Genomic DNA, 8,209 nt, shown 5'->3' on the forward strand with positions numbered 1-8,209 from the left:
AATTTTTTACGTCTTGAATTTAAATTACGTTTTTTGCAATCAAGTGTGTGTGTGTGTGTGTGTATGTGTAGACGTGTGTGTGCGTTTAGGCGTGTGTGTAACCGAGGGTGCGTAGGTTTGAGGACGCAACAAGAAATGAAGGTGCAAAGGTTCGAAGGCAGAAAAAAAAGGAAAAAAAATACGAAGGCACACGCGTTCGAGGAAGGAAAAAGAAGTATACATGTATAACAGACGACACACCCGTTCGAGAGCACAAAAAAAAAAAAACTGAACGAGCTGATATTCAAAGGCGCAAAGGTTTTTATGGTGAAAAAAAGTGCACAGGTTTGAGTGCGTAAAAAAAACAAAGGCGCACAGGTTCAAGGGCACCAAAAAAAAAAAAAAACTGAAATCAAGAAAGAAATAAACAAAGCCGCACAAGTTTGAGGGCGCCAAAAAAACCCGAAAAAAAAGAAGGCTTACAGAGGACGTTCGAGAGCGCATCGGCCCGCAGGCCAGTCCGCCCCTGCAAGCAATCATTGCCAGTGATGTTCTCATCAATTTTTCTGAGGGTTTACTCCCAGTAATCCATTACGTACAATATGTGTATGCGATCATATGAGCAATGCGTTACAATTTGAAATTTTTTGAAGCTTGAAGGTATACGCAATATGTCAAAAAAATGTTTGAGAATATACGGCGTGTATGGTGTATACCCTATGGCAGGGGTTCTCAAACTTTTAGGCATTGTAAACCTCTTTTTAGACTAAATATTTTAGTAGCCCCCAAAAGTTTTAGGGCCGTTTCCATAGACACTTTCGACCCCGGAAAAAACTTGCTTTTCACCGCATTCCGGTTATTTGTTGGGTATATGTGGATTTTCTCTCCTCCTGCTTGCTTTTGGGATTAAAGCGGAATTTTACGCAGAATGCATTACGCGAAACAAGTTCGTCTATTAGCCGCTAAGGATACTGGGTAAAAACCGCTTTCTGTGGTACAATGGGAAACCTCTTTTTACATGGAAACGAGGAATTTTTCAATCGGTTTTTTGCTGAGCCAGAGCGGGGATATACCGGGTCGCAAAGTGTGTTGCGAACGCGGCTAAGTGCGTCTCCACGTGTTTCCAAAAACCTTATGCACCTGTGGTTTTTTTAGCGACCTTTTTTTTTTTTTTTTTTGTGCTCTCAAACCTGATCTTCCCCGTTTCCCTCCCCGTTTTTTTCTTTGCAACCCCCCCCCCCCCCCCCGAACATGTACACCTGTTTTTTTTTTTTTTTGCACCCTCAAATCAGTGCACACGCATACATATACACCTACACACACATGCACACCACCACACACACATACACATGCTCATGCCTGCACACACAGACACAAACACGCCTACATACACAATTGAAGATGCAAAAAGCAAGAACATAAAAATGAAAAAAGGTGAACCAGGGACCGACACTTTCTCAGGGGGAGGACCGGTCCCTAAGTTCACAAGGCCCTTTCTGTTTAGCAAGAGGGAAGCCCCAATAACTTGCTACCCTCCCCGAGAGCCTTGGAGGAAAATTGAACAAGTAAACATACCTGAAAAATGATGAACGAAAGCGTATTCTTCAGGTGAACCATCAAAAGGAAGAAATAAATAAATAAATAAATAAATATATATATATATATATATATATATATATTAGGGTGGTCCTTATTTATATGGGGAAAAAAATTCGGAATTCAACAAGTGACGCCCCCTAGTTTTGTGACACTATAATAAAAAGTAACGTGTGCAAAATTTGAACTCGATCGGTCAATAATAACACGTGCCCCCAGGCCGTTGAACTTTAACACTTTTGATAATTTGCCCACAAATCTTCCGAGTTTTTACTTCAGACCCAGTACATCGTTTCTCCTAGGTTTGCAAAATATTTTTACAGTGAGGTAGCACTAAAATTAACCTTTTTAATTACTTTATATCATCTAAAGATTTTACGTTGAATAAGAATGAAATATTGCTTTAGAAACTTTCCTTAATCGTACTCTTTTCTCAACGTATCTCGATAGTGTGTATTTTTTCCCGATAGTCTTGGACGGTCTGTAAAATAAATTGCTTTGTGACTCATATTTGGTAAACTATTTGTGAAATTCTTAGATTAATTAATTGTGCTCCTCTTTCAGTTGTATCATTCGCAATTTTCAGTGTATTTTAACAATCTCTCTTCCCTTTAAATAGCTTCCTTCATTTTGCCGTGAATCAGGATCAAATAGGAAAAAATCTTTTTGTGTTTGTAACTTATCAAACAGTTTTATTGACTTGTAATCGATTCTATAAAGCGGAAGATCTTTACTAAAAAAGTATTCCAAATCATCTACTGTTATCTGAAATTTGTTAAACAGTCATCAGACACGTCTTCCTTATCACAAGCATTTTTTGGACTAGTCTTTTCCTATCTTCAAAGTTAATTCCTTCATCCAATACGGACAAAGCCACTAGTTTATCCCCTAAATACCATAAGTGATTTATGAATTTTCCAATCACTGCTTCTTCTGCAAGTTTGTCGTCATTTTGTACCCTGCTAGTTTTTCAGACATATTACATTATTCAAAGGAGCCTCGATTGGGTTGCTGCGAAAAACCATATATCAAAAATACTGTAAATATGAAACGCAAGAATATTTTTATATGAAAATGAGAAAATCCGCAATTTTTTCTTCGAAATACAAATATTCGAAATACAGCATTTAATTGTAAAACAGCTTTGTAAAACAGCATTAAAGGGCTTTCTTTTCACGTAAGGTCAATTTAAATTGTTTCCTAAATATAAAAATTTTTAAACAAAAATTCCTCTTGCCACCCATGTGGCTCAGGGATAAGCTCCAGGTTGCCGAAAATATATCCCTGTAGGAGGAAATTCACCAGGAAATATTATTACAAGTTATGAGAATTCTCTGTAATCTTTCTCAATTCCGCTTTTTACGAACAAAAATATGTCATCCACTTCGTCTTTTAGAATTTAAGTGGTATGTGTACTTGATTGAAATGTTACAAGTTCTGAATAATGGAGATCTTTCCACAAAATTTTAAAGCGCTGAAATAATTGAATATTTGATCTAGAACTAAGAAAGGCAAGAACTTCTTTAAGGACACACTCTGCAGTACGATTTCAAGTGCATGATGATGGCAATCCAAATGTTATGTATCACCGTTTAGTTTTTGCTGTAAAAAATTGCGCACAATTTGTACGGTTGGTATTGCAAGTCGTTGTATCAAACACTGCAGCTAGAACAGTTAGCAATAAAGAGCTATCATCTAACATATCATATACAACTGAAGAAATAGCTAAGGAATTCCGAGTAGCTGTTCAATATTAGGACCTGAAGCTATTACGGTAATCCTGTCGGCGTTCTTTTTCCAGTTACATCTGAATGTAGCTTTGTATCCCAGTGAATAACTACAAAATCTAAATTTAAATTCATGAAATTTAATTTTACCTCTCGAAGATTTCCTTTTGCTCTCTTAAGGAATGTACGATTGCTCACTTGGTCATTTGGATTTAAATTTACTGCATCTACACTGCTTGACAATTGCTAAGGAACAAGTGATTTATGCAAATTTGTATCTCAACCACCTGACCAATGGAAATAAATTCAAGTTCAGATGGCGTGGTAGACCAAGACTCGTTATCTGTATAAAAGACAGTGCACACACGCTCAAGATTCGTACGAAAATTCTCGCTGTTTGGTTTTTAACAAGAATAGTGCAGGATGTTAAAAAAGGTTTTTCTCTGAAATTCTGTTTGGTTCTTGAAATACTTAAGAGTAAAATGTCAGCAAGACATCATTTGAGTATCTACGATCGTGGTCGAGCGGTTGGACGACTGGAAGCAAGTCAAAGTGTCACCACTGTGACTGCTGCAATGGGTGTATAAAATAGTGCCGTCTCCTGTTTAAAGACGGCCGCTGAAGGTAGAAATGTTTTGCAAAATCATGTCGGGGGTCGTGGTAGGAACACCACACCTTCAGAGGATCGCTATGTATCCCTCGTGGCAAAAAAAAAAAACAGAAATTTCGTTCTTGGACAGATAGCTGCAAATCTAACAACAGCTACCGGTACGCATGTTTCTGCAAGAACCATCTCACGGCGAGTAAATAATGTCGGTTTGTATGCAAGGAAGCCCGTAAGTTGCATAAAAGATCAACCACGCCATCGTCGAAAGAGATTATGTTGGTGTAAGGAACATGTTGGTGGGATCATCAAAATTGGTCTAGAATGATGTTCTCTGACGAATTTTGTTTCAGTGTGACAAGTGATTCTGGTCACCAACTACTGTGGAGAGAGCGTGGAACACGTTATGCACAAAAATTTGTTTGCGAACGTGATTGGTACGGCCCAAGCGTCATGGTGTGGGCAGGCATCATGCACAATGTCAGAACACCGCTTCAAATTTTTGAATAAGAAAGCGATACTTTGCAAATGTATTGCAGACATGTTATGCTGAACCATGTTCGTCTTTTTGGTGGGGGGAGGGGGGTTGTAGGTTCAGACTTTCTCTTTACGGACGACGATACACGGCCACACTGGAGCATTGAAGTGTCAGATACACTGGAAAGTAAAAACATTCTCCGTAAGCAGTGGCCTGCTTACTTTCCCGACTTAAATCCAATTGAACTTGCATGGGAGGCTCTTGGCAGACGTGTTGCGCAAAGAACTGTCCCTCCCAGAACAGTACAAGAACTCAAATCCGCATTGAGAGAGGAGTGAGAAAACGTCCCCCAAGCACTCCTCTATAATTACTGCGGAGTATGGAAAATAGATGTAAATTGTTCATCAGTGTCCCTGGTAATCATACATCATATTAAGGTACTCATGTCTCCATCATTCTGACCTAGATAATTTTTTTGTGGTTGTATGAAAATCATCTAAGTAGGGTTATTTTTTTATTTTTAAAGTTTTTACTTCATTGATGCAGTAATATCTGTATTGTTTTGTACATATAATAAAGACACATCCTCCCTACTAACTATATATTTCGTTCGGTTTCTTTAATCATTATCTATTCTAAACTATTCCAAAAAACGTAATTGTTCCTTAGCAATTGTCAAGCAGTGTACATAGGCTGTTAATAAATGAACAACATCTTTATCCCTAATATGGCATTTGTCTAACAGTGATGAAAGGCGAGCAGATATCAATAGTTGTCAAGCCTTTTTGCATTGTGGTAGACCAGTTGTAGAAAACAAAAGTTCAACAGGTTGGGATAGATACCCATTTCGGTTTCTAAATCTTGTGAATCGGAAGAATTTGATGATAATAAAGTACTACGTATTGAAATAGAATAAAATTAATTTAAAGTATAGATTTCTACATTGTTCCGATCTGGATATTTTTTTAAATTTATATTTTAGCTATGGAAAATACAGTATATTTTTATGTTAGCAGTAATCGAGGATTTTTCGAAATTTTTATAATTTAAAAATTAAAAATTGCATAAGCATTTAGGTATGTTTATAACTAAAAAACAGCGAATTAAAATATAATTGCAATTACTTATATTTATAGCAATGAAACCTTGCGACTCTATTTGACACACCTATTACATAAACAGGGAATTTTGTAAATCAACACCCCCAAAGCCTGGAGGAGGCAATTTGTTGGTGTCAAAGATCGTTCATAAATGGCCTAGGTCATTCATTAATGAACTATAGAATCCCTTGCGTCCATCTTGATGGGAAGAAACGTTCCCCTGCCGCTTGGTTGGAACAAGCGCAGAAGAGCGGTACGCTTGACCCAAGGCCATTGGGGTACATTTTATTCTCGGTAACATGTTAAATTTTACAGAATGAAAGTGAGAAAATTGTCTTTCTGGAACTAGCAGCACCTATTGAGATTCAAAATTACTTTAAATATAAAACGTTAGAATATTTTTACATAAAAATGAGAAAATCCGCAATTTTTTCTTCGAATCTCAAAGAAGGGGGCCCTAGGGGCACGTGTAATATTCATGGATTGACTTTAAATTTTGCAAGGATCATTTATTTGTACAATGGAACAAATTGAGTGGGCGTCGCGTAAAATATCTGCAACTTCAAAAAAAAAAAAAAAATATATATATATATATATGCGTGTGTGTGTAAGTAAATTCCAGTAATTTGCTAATTCTCCGTTTTTTTGTCACGTTAATTGTATGTTTTGTTAAAATAGGATAAAGTTTAGATTTATTAAATTCCATATATACTTTTAAAATGTTTATAACAATGTTGTTACATGAAAAACAAGTATAGATTTCAACGTAAAGCAAGTAATTGAACTTTTTACCTTTTTTTTTAATTGTATCAGCACAAAATAATCTTTTTTCGTTAAAAATTTGAAATAGCGCCTGTCGAATAGTTAACGAAATGAAGAAGAGAATGTTGAGTTGTTTGTGTATTTTTTATGCAATGAAATTTGAAATACTTAAAATAGTAATAATAAATGATTCTAGAATGAAAACGGTGTTATTAAGCTTCGCATCAATATTCCTTTTGACTTATTAAATTAGTTTTGTATTAAAATCGGTTTATCAACCAGAAGAGTTTTCTTTTGTTGCTCGCAGCATAAATACACACTATACCACCCTAGGATAGACAATATGGCTTAAAACCAAAGATTCTGGGCGGTTAACCTTCAGTATTAGTTATGGATCTACTACATGGATATACATTTTCTTATTGTTCAATTTATATTAACCTCTGTATAGCTTTTCTCCGCTTATTACATTTTTTCCCGTCATTCCAGCCAAAACCGTAACTTCTATTCCCTTGTGGTTACACGGCTGGCTAGTACCATCAAACGTATTATTGTTATTATTATTATTATCATTATTTATTTATTTATTTATTATTATTATTATTATTATTATTATTATTATTATTATTTTGAAGCTATCAAAAGTATAGGAATAATTTGTGAGTAAACTTAAACAACCAAAATAATAATACCTACGTTCATTTCATGTTTACCTCGATTTTGGGAGGGGCCATGGTCTCCTGGGCCCCTTTCTAAAATATGCCCTTACACAGAAAAATCATTGCAAAAATGACCAGTAAAATTTATAAAATCTTTTGAAAAGAAAATTTTCAAACTTAATGATAGATTTTATGAAAAATAAGTAACAGAAGAATTAGCCAAAATACTTTTATGCAGGAAAATGAGTTACATGATGGAATTAACGGTAATATAACACAAATAAAAATATATATATGTCTGTTTCTGAGTTAAAGATAATTTTCACCAATGTGAATTAAGTTTGAAAAAAAAAAAAAAACAATGAAAGGAGGAAAACGTAATCAAGTCTTCGTGATGAATAAAAATGTGATGATAAGGGATAGTCTTTAAGGTGAGAAGAAATTAATGTCATAACGTTATATAGTGAGCATCTATTATGTAACGCATCTATAATGCATTATTTAATTATTTTTTTCATTCAAAACAAATTAATTCCACATTTAAGGACAGAGTTAGTTAAAAGATTAAGGAAAGTAAACGTAAACAAGTGAATCGCTTACCTGCAAAAAATGAAATATTATGATAATGTTAATGAATGAAAATCATGCGGCTCGAAATGCTTCCAAAAATGATAGTGTGTTCTTTTACGGCGCCAGGTTTAGTCTTCACAAACAGGAGGCATACCAAAGTTCAATTAGTTGTTAGAGGGGGATCGATTATCTTTCCCACTGCACTACTCCAGCTAATCAAGAGTCTTGAGTGACTGAGTAATTTCGTTTCTCTCGGAAAATTTAACAAAAGCTTATCTCTCTTTCTTGATGCTTTTTGTACGTGAATGTCTAATAGGGAAATTTGATACGAAAAAAAATATTTTGCATGAATATATGCACTGTATCTATCTTAGCAACCAATTTGGTTTTTTTTTTTTTTTTTTTTTTTTTTTTTTGAGGAAAAATAAGTTTTTGAGAAATATAATCAAACTAAATCAACAACGAAAAGCTTTTATTCGACGCCAAACAGAAAAGCTTAACAAAAAACCGAACTGTGACAAAAACTATCTTTTTTGTAGAATGACTTTGACTTCACATCCAGAGGAGGCAGAAAAGGATTCAACACCAATCATGGAAAAGGGATCCGGACAAAACGTCCAAATCCAAAACGTCCAGGTCCAAAACGTCCGAGAGACAAAATGTCCGAAGGACAGAACGTCCGACGGACATAACGTCCAGCGGACATAACGTCCAACAGACATAATGTCCGACGG

At 35.3% G+C, this 8,209-nt stretch overlaps 1 protein-coding gene across 1 annotated transcript in view; it reads right to left on the reverse strand.

Moving 5' to 3' along the window:
- Window positions 1–7,627, reverse strand: part of LOC129218170 (fatty acid CoA ligase Acsl3-like) — a 103,760-nt gene extending 96,133 nt beyond the window's left edge. Inside the window, exon 1 of the mRNA XM_054852384.1 lies at window positions 7,506–7,627. The gene's annotated coding sequence lies outside the window, so the exon portion shown is untranslated. The remainder of the gene's footprint in view (window positions 1–7,505) is intronic.
- Window positions 7,628–8,209: the final 582 nt, after the last annotated feature.

The sequence above is a fragment of the Uloborus diversus genome, chromosome 3, assembly GCF_026930045.1.
Source record: "Uloborus diversus isolate 005 chromosome 3, Udiv.v.3.1, whole genome shotgun sequence".
Lineage (NCBI taxonomy): Eukaryota > Metazoa > Arthropoda > Arachnida > Araneae > Uloboridae > Uloborus > Uloborus diversus.